The sequence below is a fragment of the Podarcis muralis genome, chromosome 7 (genome assembly GCF_964188315.1).
Source record: "Podarcis muralis chromosome 7, rPodMur119.hap1.1, whole genome shotgun sequence".
Classification (NCBI taxonomy): Eukaryota; Metazoa; Chordata; class Lepidosauria; order Squamata; family Lacertidae; genus Podarcis; species Podarcis muralis.
The window spans coordinates 46883321-46897815 of record NC_135661.1 but is presented as its reverse complement, the minus strand read 5'-3'; the positions used below and the strand labels follow the sequence as shown (position 1 = coordinate 46897815).

Genomic DNA, 14495 nt, shown 5'->3' with positions numbered 1-14495 from the left:
TACCTCCTCGCCAAGGAGGGCTTCCCGGCCAGTGCCAACAGCTGGGTGCCAGGCTACGCCTTGGAGGAACCTCTGCTCAAGGACGAGTTTCACGCCCTTTTCCGACACAGGCCCATGCCAGCAGACTTTTTCGACGATTGGCTTTTCACACCGACGCTTTCAGCCAGCACTTTCCACGGGTTCGACTCGGACGAGGAACCGACAATGGACACGCGTTCCCCGGAGGGGTCGCCCTCGGGATCTGCCTCAGAGCCCTCGTATTGGTGGGACGATAGACCAGAGGAGCAGTGGCGCAGGAAGTGGCTGGAGGTTCCAGGTCGAGCGACGGACCCGGGAACGACTGAGGCGGAGACGGACGTGGACATGTTCGGGGAGGACCTGGGCTTCGAGCACGGCGGCACAGAGATGGAAGCGGAGGTGACCGCTGTCGACGAGCGCAGGGAGGAAGAATCGGAAGTCTTCAGTTGGAGGCCCGCCAAGGGAAGCGAACTGTATCCGGCATTCGTCCCCATGACTCGGCAGCACCCAGCTCCCGCACCGGAAGGAGGGGAGGGGGGAAAGGGGGGCTTCGAGGGGGGGATGGATGTCAGGGGTTCAGGAGCAGAGGCGAGGGCAAGGGAGGAAACAGAGAGCGAGGGGGAGGAGTCCGAAGAAAGGATGAGTGATGACGACGACCCGAGATCTCCGAGTCTTTCCAGTGAATCGGAAGATTCACAGAAAGGGGCGCCAGTGGCCAGAGCAAAGGGGGGGCCTAGGGGGACACCCCAGGAGGAAGGGACCAGCGGGGGTTCAGAGGGCAGCAGTTGGAAATCGGGGCCAGCGTCCCCACCAGAGCGCAGTGGAGAGGAAGGACGTCAGGGATCGAGCCCTGGCAGCTCGCAGCAGGGAGGAGGGCATGAGTCAGGAGTGACCACGCCCCCATCGGGGAGCGAAGAAACGGTCAAGCGGAAAGTGGAAGGCTGGGCGCGCGCGCCAAGTTCAAATGCACAGGAAGGCGGCGCAGTAAGCAGCCCGGAAAGGGAGCCAGGTCCTAAAGCCCGACGCAAGGAGACAGGAGGGTCCGGGGGGTCAGCGTCAGAGGAGTCCCGGAAGGAGGAGACCACGGGGGGCAGAGGGACCCAGAGAAGGACGGTCAGGCGGAAAAGGTGGAGTAAGGCGAGGATATTAAGTTGGTGTACGAGGGGCGGAGATTCAGACGGAGCTTTGCCGGTCTAGCCATAAGACGTAGAGTTGCACGCAGCAGCTTGGAAATGGAAACTGTAACTCAATAAAGACTTTTATAAAGCGAACGCTGGCTAGCGTGATCCTCTGTGAGCTGGGATCGGGGAGCAGCTCTGACAGCAACAAATAAAAAATGCTTTCCTAAAAATATATTATATATTATGAAATAGCCAATTGTGTTAGCATTACAAACTGCACCTAGGTTCATAGCTAGAAATTGATCTGCCATCTTGCCAAGACCATGTGACAACCTCAACAACCTGGGGTGCCCAGGCCAAGGAGCATGTCCCATCATCTCCTGATAACCATTAATGGTCTGAGAGAACTACCTGAGCAGATACTCTCCTACATTCCCTGGGGCAATGACCTGTGTGACTTGAGGGAAGGCAGAAGTGAGGGAGCCCAGGCCAGAATGCACACATGGCATTGGCCCCTGATGAAACCTTCTATAGCAGCCTTTCTCAACATTTGGTCCCCTTATGTTCTTGAACTACAACTCCCATTATCCCTAGATACCAGGACCAGTGGTCAGGGATGATGGGGGTTGTAATCCAACTGTTGGTTTCTGCTTTCCTTCACTGTGCAGCGAAAGGGCTTGTCACGAGACAGGTGTTTACATTCCACAGTCTGTACTGTTGGAGTTTCTCACGGGAAAGGGAGACTGGATGTGACATACACTGGTTTCCTGTTTTTCACTGTGTGATTCTCTCCAAGCTGTCGAGGAGAGAGGATGCAGAGGCAAGATGTCTTTCTGTAATATATCTGCTTTGAACTGTAAATAAAGCAATACTGAGTATGTAGTACGTACTCCTCATCCTTCCGCTGGGCACGGAACTCTGCTTTACACCAACACGTGGTTATGGGCTCCAGAGGTCGGATCGGAGTGCCGGCAAAGGATCGGAATGCAGAGGGACAGATCGGATTGGAATCTGCTCTGCGCGTAAAAGTGATTGATGAGGTATGTACTACTGCTCCGGGCAGCCTGCCAGCTTCTAGTTAATGGCTTTATGGCTGGACTTTGAACTTTTAAAGCCGTTTTGCCGGGAATAGGCAAGAGGCTCCCAGGCACAAGTTACTATGCTGGGGAAATCGAAAGTAACTTTTAAGAGCGCCTTTGGAATAAGGCAGCTGCAGCAGTGACGCAGCAAGATTTAAAGCAGCATATATGACGCTGAAGGCTACTGCCAGAGTCATGATGGCCCTTCAGGATGCTTGTAGGATTCCTAAGCTCAACAAGAAAAATTATGTGGACTGGGTTTTGTATGCAGAGGCAATTCTGCGGAAAGAGGGTTTGTTTGAGGTGATTACAGAAACCCCCCCAGCTCCAGTTACAGATGCATGGAAAGCTAAGGATTCCAAAGCACGGGGAACACTTACATTGATAGTATCCCCAGAAGAGCTCTGTCTATTGCGTGATAAGACCTCAGCCAGAGAAATTTGGGAATCTTTGAGAGAGGCTCACTTAAGGACAGAAGCTGGATCTACTATGTTTTACTTCAACAAGCTGCATAATATGGCTCTTGCTGAAGGTGGAGATGTGCGTTTACATCTGATGGAGATGCAAAATCTGAGACATGAGCTGCAACAGAGAGGACTCAACTTTCCAGAGGCTGTGTATTCTTTCATGATACTACAATCTTTGGGTTCAGGTTGGGAGTCTGTTGCAACCCAGATTGCTGTGCAGCCAACAGCTCAGCTGACAGTGGACTATGTTACTGCCGTGGTTTTAAATGAAGCAGATCGCCGGGGTGCTAGCTGCATGGGCAAGGGGGAGTCTTCACAGACGTCATCCCATAGTGCAGTGGAACCACCAGATGGCGCCAAAGCTTTGAAGGCAGTGAAATGCTACTCGTGTGGACGTCTAGGCCATATGAAGAGGGAATGCAGATATCCCAAGGCCAAGACAGAGCAGCGCAGCGAAAGCTCATCGCGCGGAAAAGGCCGAGGCAAAGGCAAAGGTCCGGTGTCTAGGACAACGCAGCACAAGGCTATGGTTTCACGCTTCACTCCAAAGGTTGCAGAGGTCCAGAAGAAGTCTAGATCTTTCTTCGTTGTTGATTCGGCGGCGACCCACCACATGTGCAACGATAAGAGACTGTTTGTGTCTTTTACACCGCAGGAAGGTGCGATTCACCAGGCGGATGACCACACTATTCCCAGTAAAGGCTACGGAACTGTTGTTCTTCACAGTTTGGACTTATCAATACAGAATGTCCTTTACGTGCCAGATTCCAAACATAATCTACTCAGCGTTGGACAGCTGAATGAGCGGAACATTGACGTGTCCTTCAAGAACAAGAAGTGCATCATCACAAAGAAAAATGACTATGTACTGCATGCTGAATATGTTGATCGTTTGTTTGTTTTGTATTATGATGATGTTGTGCAGGATGACACTTGTTGCATTGCAGGTTCTAACAAAAGTTTGCATGCAGAATGTATTCATGATTTTCATCGAAAATTTGGTCATTTGCATTTTGAGGCAGTATCTAAAATGCCTGCCTTGGTTGAAGGTATGACTATTAAACCCTGCAAGTACCACATGAAGTGCAAAGCATGCGCAGCAAACAAGGTGAAAATGGCTGCGAAAGGTAAGGTGTCTAGTAGGCAAGCTACGGAACCATACCAAATTGTTCATGCTGATTTGGTTGGACCACTATCGCCCTCTTTGGGTGGAAATAGGTACTTCATGGTTCTCATTGACGCATTTTCTAGATATATTTTTGTGTACAATCTCAAGCAGAAATCAGAGGCTTTTCCTAGGTTCAAGGAATTCTGTGCTTGGTTGGAAAATGTGCATGGTAAGAAGATAAAGACTCTTTTCAGTGATCGCGGGGGAGAATTCACTTCTCAGCAGTTTGAAGCTTTTCTGACTGAGAAAGGAATTCAACACGATTTGTCTAGTCCTCGCTCGCCATGGCAGAATGGACTTGCGGAACGGGCAAATCAGACATTGCTTCAAGGGTTAAAAACCTTGCTGCATGATGCCAATCTTCCAGAGAGTTATTGGGCCGAATCTCTCTCGTGTTTTGTTTACAGTTACAATCGCAGGTTATCTTCAGCGATTGGTTGTACCCCCTATGAAAAGATGTTTGGCAAGAAGCCATACATCAAACACATGAAAATTTTTGGTTCTGACATGTGGGTTCATTCACCACAAAACTCCAAGTTAGACAAGCGTGGTTTGCATGGTATCTTTCTAGGTTATCAGAAAGGGTCTTACAGAATAATGATGACTGACTCTAAGACAATTAAGCTCACGAGAAGTGTTGAGTACAATGCAAAGTGGGGGGAGAATGTGGGAATTTTCCAATGTTATCCTGATGACGGTGATGAGACTGAGGATAGTCAAAAGCAACCACAACAACCCACACCCACTGATGAAGGTTCTGAGTCTGAATCTGAAACTGAATCGGGTGATTCAGAGGATTTCAAGAGTGCGAAAGCCTCTATGCGACCCTCTGAAAGCTCTGATCAAGAATTGGAGGAACCATTGTTCACAATAGGTCGTTTTTCTCCTAAGAAGGAAGAGGAGAGTGTTGAAGACTTAAGGCTCATTCGTAGGTCACAGAGAGCCACAAAGGGCAAACCTCCAAAGAGATTTGCTGATGAATTTGCTACGATAGCAGTAACAGCTGTTAAAAGCTCCAAGAAGGTATTTGAACCTTCAAGTTTCCAAGAAATCCAGGGTTTGGATTCAAAGGAAGCTGAGCCATGGTTAAATGCCATGAAGGCTGAACTTGATTCCTTGGAAAGGAACAAAACTTGGGAACTAGTTCCGGTAGTTCCAGGAATGAAACTGCTTGGAAGCAAATGGGTCTTCAAAGCGAAGACAGATCAAAATGGCAAGATAGTCAGACACAAAGCCAGATTGGTAGCCAGAGGTTTTGCACAGGTACCAGGTGAAGACTATCACGAGACCTACTCACCCACAGTGAGGTATGAAAGCATTAGGCTTATGCTCAAGCTAGCTGCAGAGGAAAATCTACACATTAGTCACCATGATATTAATACAGCTTTTCTGTACGGATCTCTGGATGAATCACTTTATATGCTTCCACCTGATGGCGTACAGGTAAAACAGGGATTTGTTTGTGCTCTGAAGAAATCCCTTTATGGTCTCAAACAGAGTGCACGGTGTTGGCACACAAAACTCACTGAAGTATTGTTTTCTCTAGGTTTTCAACAAGGGAAAGCTGATCCATGTGTATTTGTCAAAGAGGAGGGGCAAAAGAAACTGTACTGTTTGTTTTATGTTGATGATTTATTATTCTTTTGGAAAGATGTCGCAATGTACAATAACGCCCTAGCTCAACTGAAAGAGCACTTTGACATGAAAGATCTTGGTGAGGTAAACAACTACCTATCTCTGGAAATAGAGAGAGATCAAGATGGTAACATTCTAGTACACCAGTCACGGAAAATTGCTGATGTGTTAAGCAAACTAAACCTGATGGATGCTAACCCTGTAGACACACCGATGACAACAGGTTATCAGGTAGATGACACTGAAGAAGCATTTTCTGACACTACACTGTACAGAAGTGTGCTAGGCAAGCTAAACTTCATTGCCAGATGTTCAAGACCAGACATTGCTGTTAGCTGTAATTTGCTAAGCAGACAAGTCAACAATCCAAGGCAAGTCAAGGATTGGAAAGCTCTGAAACGCATAGCGCGGTATTTGAAAGGCACTATGCATTACAGACTGAGATTTAACAATCAGAAGTCTGGTGGTCTTGAGATATTTGCAGATGCAAGTTTTGGAAGTGACACTGCAGACAGGAAAAGTACGTCTGGAGTTTGCTACATGTACAATCAAGGTCTGTTTGATTGGTCATGCAGGAAGCAAACAACAGTTAGCTTAAGTACTTGTGAAGCTGAACTGAATGCACTGTCTTATTCACTTAAAGATTGTGAATGGTTGTTACAATTGTGCAAAGATATGAGAATTCCTGTCAAATGTCCAATCCAGGTTTACCAGGACAACAAAGCATGTTTGGCTTTGCTGAAGTCTGAAGGTTGTAAGCAAAGCACGAAGCACTTGCAATTAAAGTTGCAGCATGCTAGGGAATGTATTCAGAAGGGACTCGTAACGGTGTCCTATATGCCAGGTAATGAAATTCCTGCTGATGTATTGTCCAAGATTGTATCAAGGGATCAACACTGTACCTATGTGCAGAAGTTGGGTTTGTACTGATGTTGTACGAACACGCTGCCCAGTGATGTTCACAGAAAGGGGGAGGATGTTGGTTTCTGCTTTCCTTCACTGTGCAGCGAAAGGGCTTGTCACGAGACAGGTGTTTACATTCCACAGTCTGTACTGTTGGAGTTTCTCACGGGAAAGGGAGACTGGATGTGACGTACACTGGTTTCCTGTTTTTCACTGTGTGATTCTCTCCAAGCTGTCGAGGAGAGAGGATGCAGAGGCAAGATGTCTTTCTGTAATATATCTGCTTTGAACTGTAAATAAAGCAATACTGAGTATGTAGTACGTACTCCTCATCCTTCCGCTGGGCACGGAACTCTGCTTTACACCAACACCAACAACATCTGGTGACCCAAGTTTGAGAAAGGTTGCTTTACAGGCTGAGGTGCCTTTCAGAGTAGCCCCTCCTACACCTGCCACAACCCCAGAATCAAATTCCTATTCTTTGAGATGAAGACAAGGCCTCGGAAACAGGAAAGGCTTGCAGAATCTGTTCCAGAAGCACTTCCACCAAACAAGTGCCCCTTCAGCCTGAGGATGTAATGTTGCTGCCCTCAGACTCAGAGGACTTTGATGCAGAGATCCCAGTGAGACTGATGCAGAAGGCTGGGGTCCTTTAATTGAAAAGGCACCTTTCAGTGGGGGTGTGGCAAGAAAATGGGATGCAGCAGCTGTTCTATATAAGGCTCAGACTCAGTTGGTTGCATGCTGAAGCAGTATTAGAACCCTACTGTACAACAAGTGCAGCCTGAATTTGGCCTCCCCTGCATTGCACCCAACCCAAGTCTTGTTTTGCCTAAGATCACAGCATAAGGCTGCTTATGAAAGATCTGTGTAAGCTAAGGGATAGCAGAAGTGAGGAAGCCCAGGCCTGGATCATGCATAACTCCAGTTCCCCTGGCAGAACCACCACCAACCTGATGTCCTGAACAGCAAGTCAGTATATCATGTCCAAAGTTCCAATTCCGAGGGTCAATTCACACAAGCAAAGCCCAAAGGTCAGGAAACAAGGTTGAGGGCCAATCCAAGTAGCCAAGTCCAAAGTCCAGTAAAATCAGAATACAGTCCAAAGTCAAGCCCGAAGCAGAGTCCTGTGGAGGTCTAGGAGTATCCGAGTCAATATCCATCAATATGGGCAGTTAAGTAGACACAGCACCTCAGCTCTGCAGCCTTTTTATACTTTGCCTGCTGATTGCAGCATCTGGGCTTGCTGAGGCATGTGACCCTCACCTGTTACAAGCCTACTCCACACACCTCCTCCCAGAGCTAGTGAGCCCCACCTGGCCAGCTAAGGAGCTTGGCTGTGAGCTCTTGCCTGTCTCAGCCTCTTGGAGCACCCTGCCCACTGCTTCTTGTGCTTCAGATCCCTCCATGTTTGTGGAGACAGGGGCCCCTATGGCTCTGGTGATGGACCCTGTGGCTCCAGTTCCTATGCACTGATGCCCATCCCCTCATCTTCCTCCATCACCCCAACCTCTCCTTCCCCATCCCAGTCCTGGCTACACCCCTCATTGGGATCCTCTTCCTCCTCCCCATTGTCCTGCCAGTTCATGACACCTGAAAGAAGTGTTGGGACATACCCTCCATTTATGAAAATTCATTAGCATTTTTGTGTGGTTTTTTCCTGTTCACATCTCCATATGCCATTTTACCTTAACACACATTTTTGCAAAGCAGTCTTTTCTAATGCATTATTTTCACTAATATGTGCATTGTTACACTTTAACCTAGTATATTCATTTATTTCTTGCATTTACAACCTGCCTTTCCTCCAAGGATCTCAAAGCGGCATACGTAGTCCTCCTGCTCCCCAATTTATCACCACAACAACCCTGTGAGGTGTGTTAAGCTGAATATAAGTGACTGTCCCAATGTCACCCAGTGAGTTGCATGGCCATGTGGGGATTTGAACCTTGGTGCAACATTCTAACTACTACCCCACACTGGCTCTCATATGTATACATTGTTGTACATTAGCTAGCAAACTTTGTCCCAAAATCTGGAGAAGCACAAATTTAAGGATGGCTATATTCACTTCAGACCTTATTTCAGAAAGTGGTGTTCAGATTTGCCTTTAAATGTGAACTGAACTGAATTTCTTCCCCATTCCTACAAGGTTCAACTTTTTAATGGGAATCTTTTTACATTACATTTCCTCTCTTGATGGTTCTGTTCTTCCATCAATGCCCTAAGCATAACTAAGGAATAGCTTGCAGTAATTTAGGATCTCCTAGGTTTCAGTAATGCCTGCAACCTATATCCAGTTCAGTGTACCCCTAGCAAAAGAGAGGAAGGAAAACCTACATTGCCCTCCAGCAAAAAAGTTTGCCCAGATGCCCCAGATTCTCTCATGTACTGTTGGAGTGACATACGTTTCAGACATAAACACAGGAAGTTTATACATAGTTTCGACATTATGCAACCATATCTGTCTATATGCTTAAAGTTAGGAACATCTGTGATAACAGATTTGCAAGACTTAAAGAGAAAAGAGGTTGCCAGTTCTGTGCTTTGACATTTGCTCATTTCAGAGATTATTTTAAAGATCCACTGCTCGCTTCCCAAGTTAACACTGTTTATCTATATATATTTAAAATGAAATAAAACAAACAAACCAACATCTGACTGTGTTCTAACAGATGAAAGCCTCAAGGTAGCTGATTTTCCATTTTTTAATCACTGTTCTGTGATACATATAATTTTCCTTGTATTTTTGTAGCTGATTTTTATGTGTAATGTTTACTTTGATGCGAAAGAGGATGTGATATTCAGCTGTTAATTGTGTTTTCTAGAATGTAGATGGTCTCTTTTTGTTGTTGTTTAGTTGTGGTTTATTTAAGATATTTCAGCAGCAGCAACATATTCATTCATTCAATTTCACAGGGGGGAAATAAAGATTTCTATACCTATGTTTTATATAAGTGTATATTTACTGGGCTGGGGAAGCTGGGGGCTTCCAGATGTTCAACTCCAAATCCCATCAGTCTTAGCCAGAATGGCCAATGATCAGGGATAATGGAAGTTGTAATCCAGCTTCTTAAAGAAGCCCACAGGTTCCTGAGTGGTTCCCAAAACGCCTCACAGTTTTCATTGTTCACTTTCCTCAACAACAGCAACATTGTTGTTACAATTCCCTACTTTCACACATAGGAGAAGTGAGGCTGAGAAGTGAGACAGTGACTATTCCAAGGCCACAGGATAATTCTAATGAGCCCATGAAAGAAGCAGAATGTGACTGCAGACAGAAGTTTTGCTGCCTGAGGCAAATATGGGTTCCCACTCCATGTACAGAAAAAGCCAACTGGACTGGTCACTGAATCCTATTTCTACTTCTACTTCCATTACACCTGAGGGTAACAGGGTAGCATAGGGAAAGCCACATGGCACATGCAGTTCTGTCCTCCAACCTCTTGCTACTGATACCCATCCCCTTTATTCACCACCTGAGGTAGTAATCTACCTCTACCTGATGTTAGGGCTGGCTCTGACTGAGAATAGTCCTGGCAGACCACGTGAGTGCAAAGGGTTGTCAAGGGGAAATGGTTGGTGCACTGTGATGGCCAGAGAAAATGAGATGCCATTAGATTGCCTGGTGTGTTTACCCAAATACAGCTGCAGGAACCTCCAAACTTGATAAGAATGGTGGTGAAGGAAAGGGTGAGCACTTTCCTGTGCCATTTCCAAATTTAAATCTACTCCCTCCCTCCCTCCCTCCCTCCCTCCCTCCCTCTTGAAAGCTGCTATTAGATCCATAGCAGAGAAAAGATGCACAGCATAGGTACCCCAGTTCTGCTACCACTATGGGTCTAATAATAACAGGGGAAAAGAGTTCAATCAGTTGCATCTTAGTGAGCCATGGGATAGAAAGCTGCCTGAAATGTTTTTTATTATGATTCCACGAGTACAAGGGCTAAAGTGAAACTAAACATTCAGGGAGAGGCATGAAATATCACTGAGAGGATTGGGGCCCTACACAACCTTCCTTGTCTACTGCTGCACCTCTGCACCTTTGGGTGGTGAACTATTTCCTTTACATTTTCCTTCTTTAAAACTGCTTCTAAATTCTTGTGTTTGCATGTGATGTGTAGCTAACCATCCAGAAAAAAAGTGCTTTAATGGTAGGAAGCACTATTAGGCCCAGCTGCTATGAAATCACAAAGACAAATAATGGATTTCTCCCCCCCCCTTTTTTTTTTTTAAAGGGAAGTGTATTTGGAAAGATAAAATTTATTCCTTGGCTTTAAAAGTTACAACATGTGACCTTGGTTTCAGAGAACAATCTGTAGGTGGGGGTAAGGATGGAAGCAGAAAAAGAGGCAGAGGACGAAGTAGGAGGGTCCTTTTTAAAGGAGTGTTATATGTGGGGTGGCGGGGCAGAGAGACAATGCGGTAATGCAAAATATTTCTCAACTAACAAATCTCATCACACAAGCATCACCTTTTTCTCCTTCTGATTTTACTCTAAAGGCCTTTAGATTTGTAGCAAAATGAAGTGAGCGATGGCCATATGGGGAGAGGGGAAATGTTTGGGTGAGTCACTGATCTGTATCATGTCCGGCACTCCAGCTCTTCCCCAAGCTAGCCCAAGGGCAAATGGTAGACATGTGGCCTCACTCCAATACAACAGTCAGTCAGTTCATTTTCATGCTAAGATACTCTGCATTTGTCTTGAATAAACAGCATGCTTAGACTAAAGCAAGGAAGCAAGGGAATGAAAGAGGATGCTGTGGGAATTCGCAGAACAAAGAAATCTAGGGTGCACATATAAGATCATAGCATTTTGAACTGGATGAAGGATGCCAGAATAACTACTAACCACTGATCCACTTTTCACATTCTCTACGGGCAAAACTAGACACGATGTTATTTATGTAGATACAATGTGATTAGTGGCCAAGGAGAGGCAAGGGGCCTTAGGATCACAGGGAATGGAAACATAAGTAGCTGCTTTAAACTGAGTCAGGCCAATGGTCCATTTAGTTCAGAATTGTCTACACCGACTAGCAGTAGCTCTCCAGGATTTCAGCCATATCTGGGGATGCCGGGGTTTGAACCTGGGACTGTCTGCATGAAAAACAGCTGATGTGCCACTGAGCTGTAGCCCTTCTACCTCCACAACAGGAAGAGAGAGCTTAAATACCCCACACACACACCAATACAATGGTCCCAGCAAAAATCTCACCCCCTCCTAAGCATGCCATTTGCATCAGCAGTAAAGCATTATTTGGTTCCAACTGAAGTTTTGCTCCCAATACAAACTGCAGCCTCAGGAGGACAATTTTCATCAGGAGTATGGCACATGAAAAGTATAAACTCTCCCATTCTGTTGTGCCCTGTCCTCCTGTGCTGCTCACCCTATTAATGGATATGTTTCACATTTTGAACAATGTGAACATTAAGCACATTCATATTATATCTAGTTTGGCTCTGATACTATGGAGAATCTTGTTCTGTTTCAGGAGTGGGCGGGCCCTCAGGCCCAGGGGACAAATACAGCTCTGCAGGCCTTTCTGTTTGGCCCTTGAAACTCTGAAAGCACTGCATAAGTAAAGCAGGCTGCCCACTGTAGACCTGCTGTATGGAGGGTATATGGAACTACAATGTATGGAAGGTGGTGGGGAATGTAGTAGAATTGTCAAGGACAGGGACTGCGTCCCTGCTCTTCTTCCTCACATGATGTGGAGCACTGAATTAGGAACAGGAAAAGAGGCCTGACCAGGACACCAACTCAGAGACTGCAGAGCCACTGTTGGAAAAGCTGGGTCTATTTCCTGTCTCTGAGGTTCATACAGGTAATTAGGAGCTCACTGAACCTAAGAGCAGCAGCTGGGTCCACAACATGAGGACCCATAAAAGCAGAGCTAGGACTCGGACAACACATTCTACCTGGCCTGAGGAACCCAGTGTCCCCAATACTCCAGCACATGGAGTGCCCCAGGCAAAAGTGTTATGGTCAAGCCAAAAGGGTTGGCTCTTTGAGAGTCTGCAGTTCTCAAAGGGGACAGAGCCTCAAACTCTGTTATTAAATGTTCCATTGTGGCCTTATAGCTACAGAATTGGGGCCTAAGTGCAATTGTAATCCACTGTTGTATATTATGTTAACACAGCTGCTCATGCTCAATGGGACAGTTGAGGCGGGGGGTAGTCTCCATTCTGGGTAACTTGCTCATTACCTCAAAACAGTTTGGATGAGGCATGTTGTCCCCTTTCTCTAAGGTCCTAAACCCTGAAAAAGAGGTTAGTTGTGAGGTTTCCTGAATTTTTTTAATGAGTTATGAACTTCCCCAACACCACAACCTCATTGTATGTTGCTGTTTTATGTTATAAAAAGGTGTAAGTCTTAGTTCCTGAGTGCCAATCCATTTGAGAGCTTCTGTGAAACTGAGGTGAATGAGAAGAGGCCATTTTCTCTCCAGCTAACATTCTCTCTAATTGGACTAACATAAAGTTGGGGAAGGGAATGTGTATCACCCAGGAGAAACAGGAAGGAATCTGGCATGAAAATACATTTTAATATTTGTGTGCAAAGGTAAAGGGAAATAAAAGGGCTTCACCTTTGGTATCTGAAACTAGAAAATAAAATCTAATTCATGTAATTCTTAATCCAACACATTGGAGAAGAGATTGAATGTTTATAGGGACCTTGCTCATATGTGGTGGGGGTGTCCTAAGGTACAAGTATTTTGAAGAATGTTACAAAATGATAGGCAACCCACATTTTAACAAAGCAGTGAAAAACAGAAGAGAAACTGTATATGAATGGTGTAATTATACCTGTCAAATTGCTCTACCAGAGAAATTAATGAAACACATCGTAGCAATAAGGTACATAGGATATGGAAATGAGTTTGTATGGTTTTCATACTATTATCATCACTAGTAGCCCTTGATAGGCATACAGAACATAAGAGCCATGCTGTATCAGGCCATGGGGTCATGTAGTCCAGTGTCCTATTCTTATATTGGCCAACCAGATGCCTGTAAGCAGGAATTGAGTGCAGTAGCTCCCTCTCACCTTGTTTATCCACAGCTGGCATTCATGGTACACTCTGGAACTAACTGCAGGGATAGAATGAAAATATCATTTTGTTCATATGACAAGAAAATTAGTCATTTACTGAAATTGCATTGTGTCTCTGATATGATAATTCAACTAAATAAATAGTTTTAAAAAGAAGAATCAGTTCACTTGCAAACCTCACTGGAGCTCTCTGTAGTGCTGAAACAACTGCCCTGCCTTTCTGTGCCTCATCAGCTTCAACTTGGGACCAGAACAGGTCACCATGAGTGGAAGAAATGTAACCTTCTTCCACACTTTAACCATTCAGATTGTGAACCAACTAAGTCCATATTTGCACCATACACTGAAAGCACCATGATGCCACTTTTACAAATGTGGTTTCACCCAAAGCATCCTAAGGAACTCTATTCAGGGTGCTGAGAGTTGTTAGGAGACTCCTATTCCCACCACAGAGCTAAAATTCTCAGAGTTCCCTGGGAAAAGGGATTGCATATTAAACCACTCTCAGATTTGTAGCTCTATTGAGGGGAAAGGGGTATCTCCTAACAACTCTTGGCACCATTAACAAACTACAGGTCCCAGGATTATTTGGGGGGGGGGGAGCCATGATCATGTAAGTGGTATAATAGTGATTTAAATGAAAAGTGTGATTGTGGCCTAAGTCAATGTTGTGATTCCTTCTGTCTTACCTGAGATCAGGAAAGGAAAAAAGAGAGACGAAAGTACATTTTTTCAGATAGCGCCTGTTATTAAAAAACCAAACTGGCGAAGGTCCAAGTTTTAGATGGCATGGCTGATTTGTAGCAATATCTTTCTTATATTGATAAGCTGGTATAATTTTTTTTTAAAAAACATAACTGCTGAAGGATTAAAAACAAAACCTGAAGTGGTATGTTGTATGGTGGACCTCATAAACTTTTTAATGCATCACTGCTCTTGATAATGGGCTTTTAGAGACATGGGTCATAAAGCTAGATTTCCTATTTAGATAAGGTATTATTTAGTGTTAGAAACTTGAGCTTCATTCGTTCCTGACATTGCACTTTT

The 14495-nt window shown here is 45.1% G+C and overlaps 1 long non-coding RNA gene across 1 annotated transcript in view; it reads left to right on the top strand.

Moving 5' to 3' along the window:
- The first annotated feature begins 1784 nt into the window (after positions 1-1784).
- LOC144328424 (uncharacterized) overlaps positions 1785-14495 on the top strand; it is a 470376-nt gene continuing 457665 nt past the window's right edge. The window contains exon 1 of the long non-coding RNA XR_013393651.1: positions 1785-2179. This is a non-coding gene — a long non-coding RNA (uncharacterized LOC144328424). The remainder of the gene's footprint in view (positions 2180-14495) is intronic.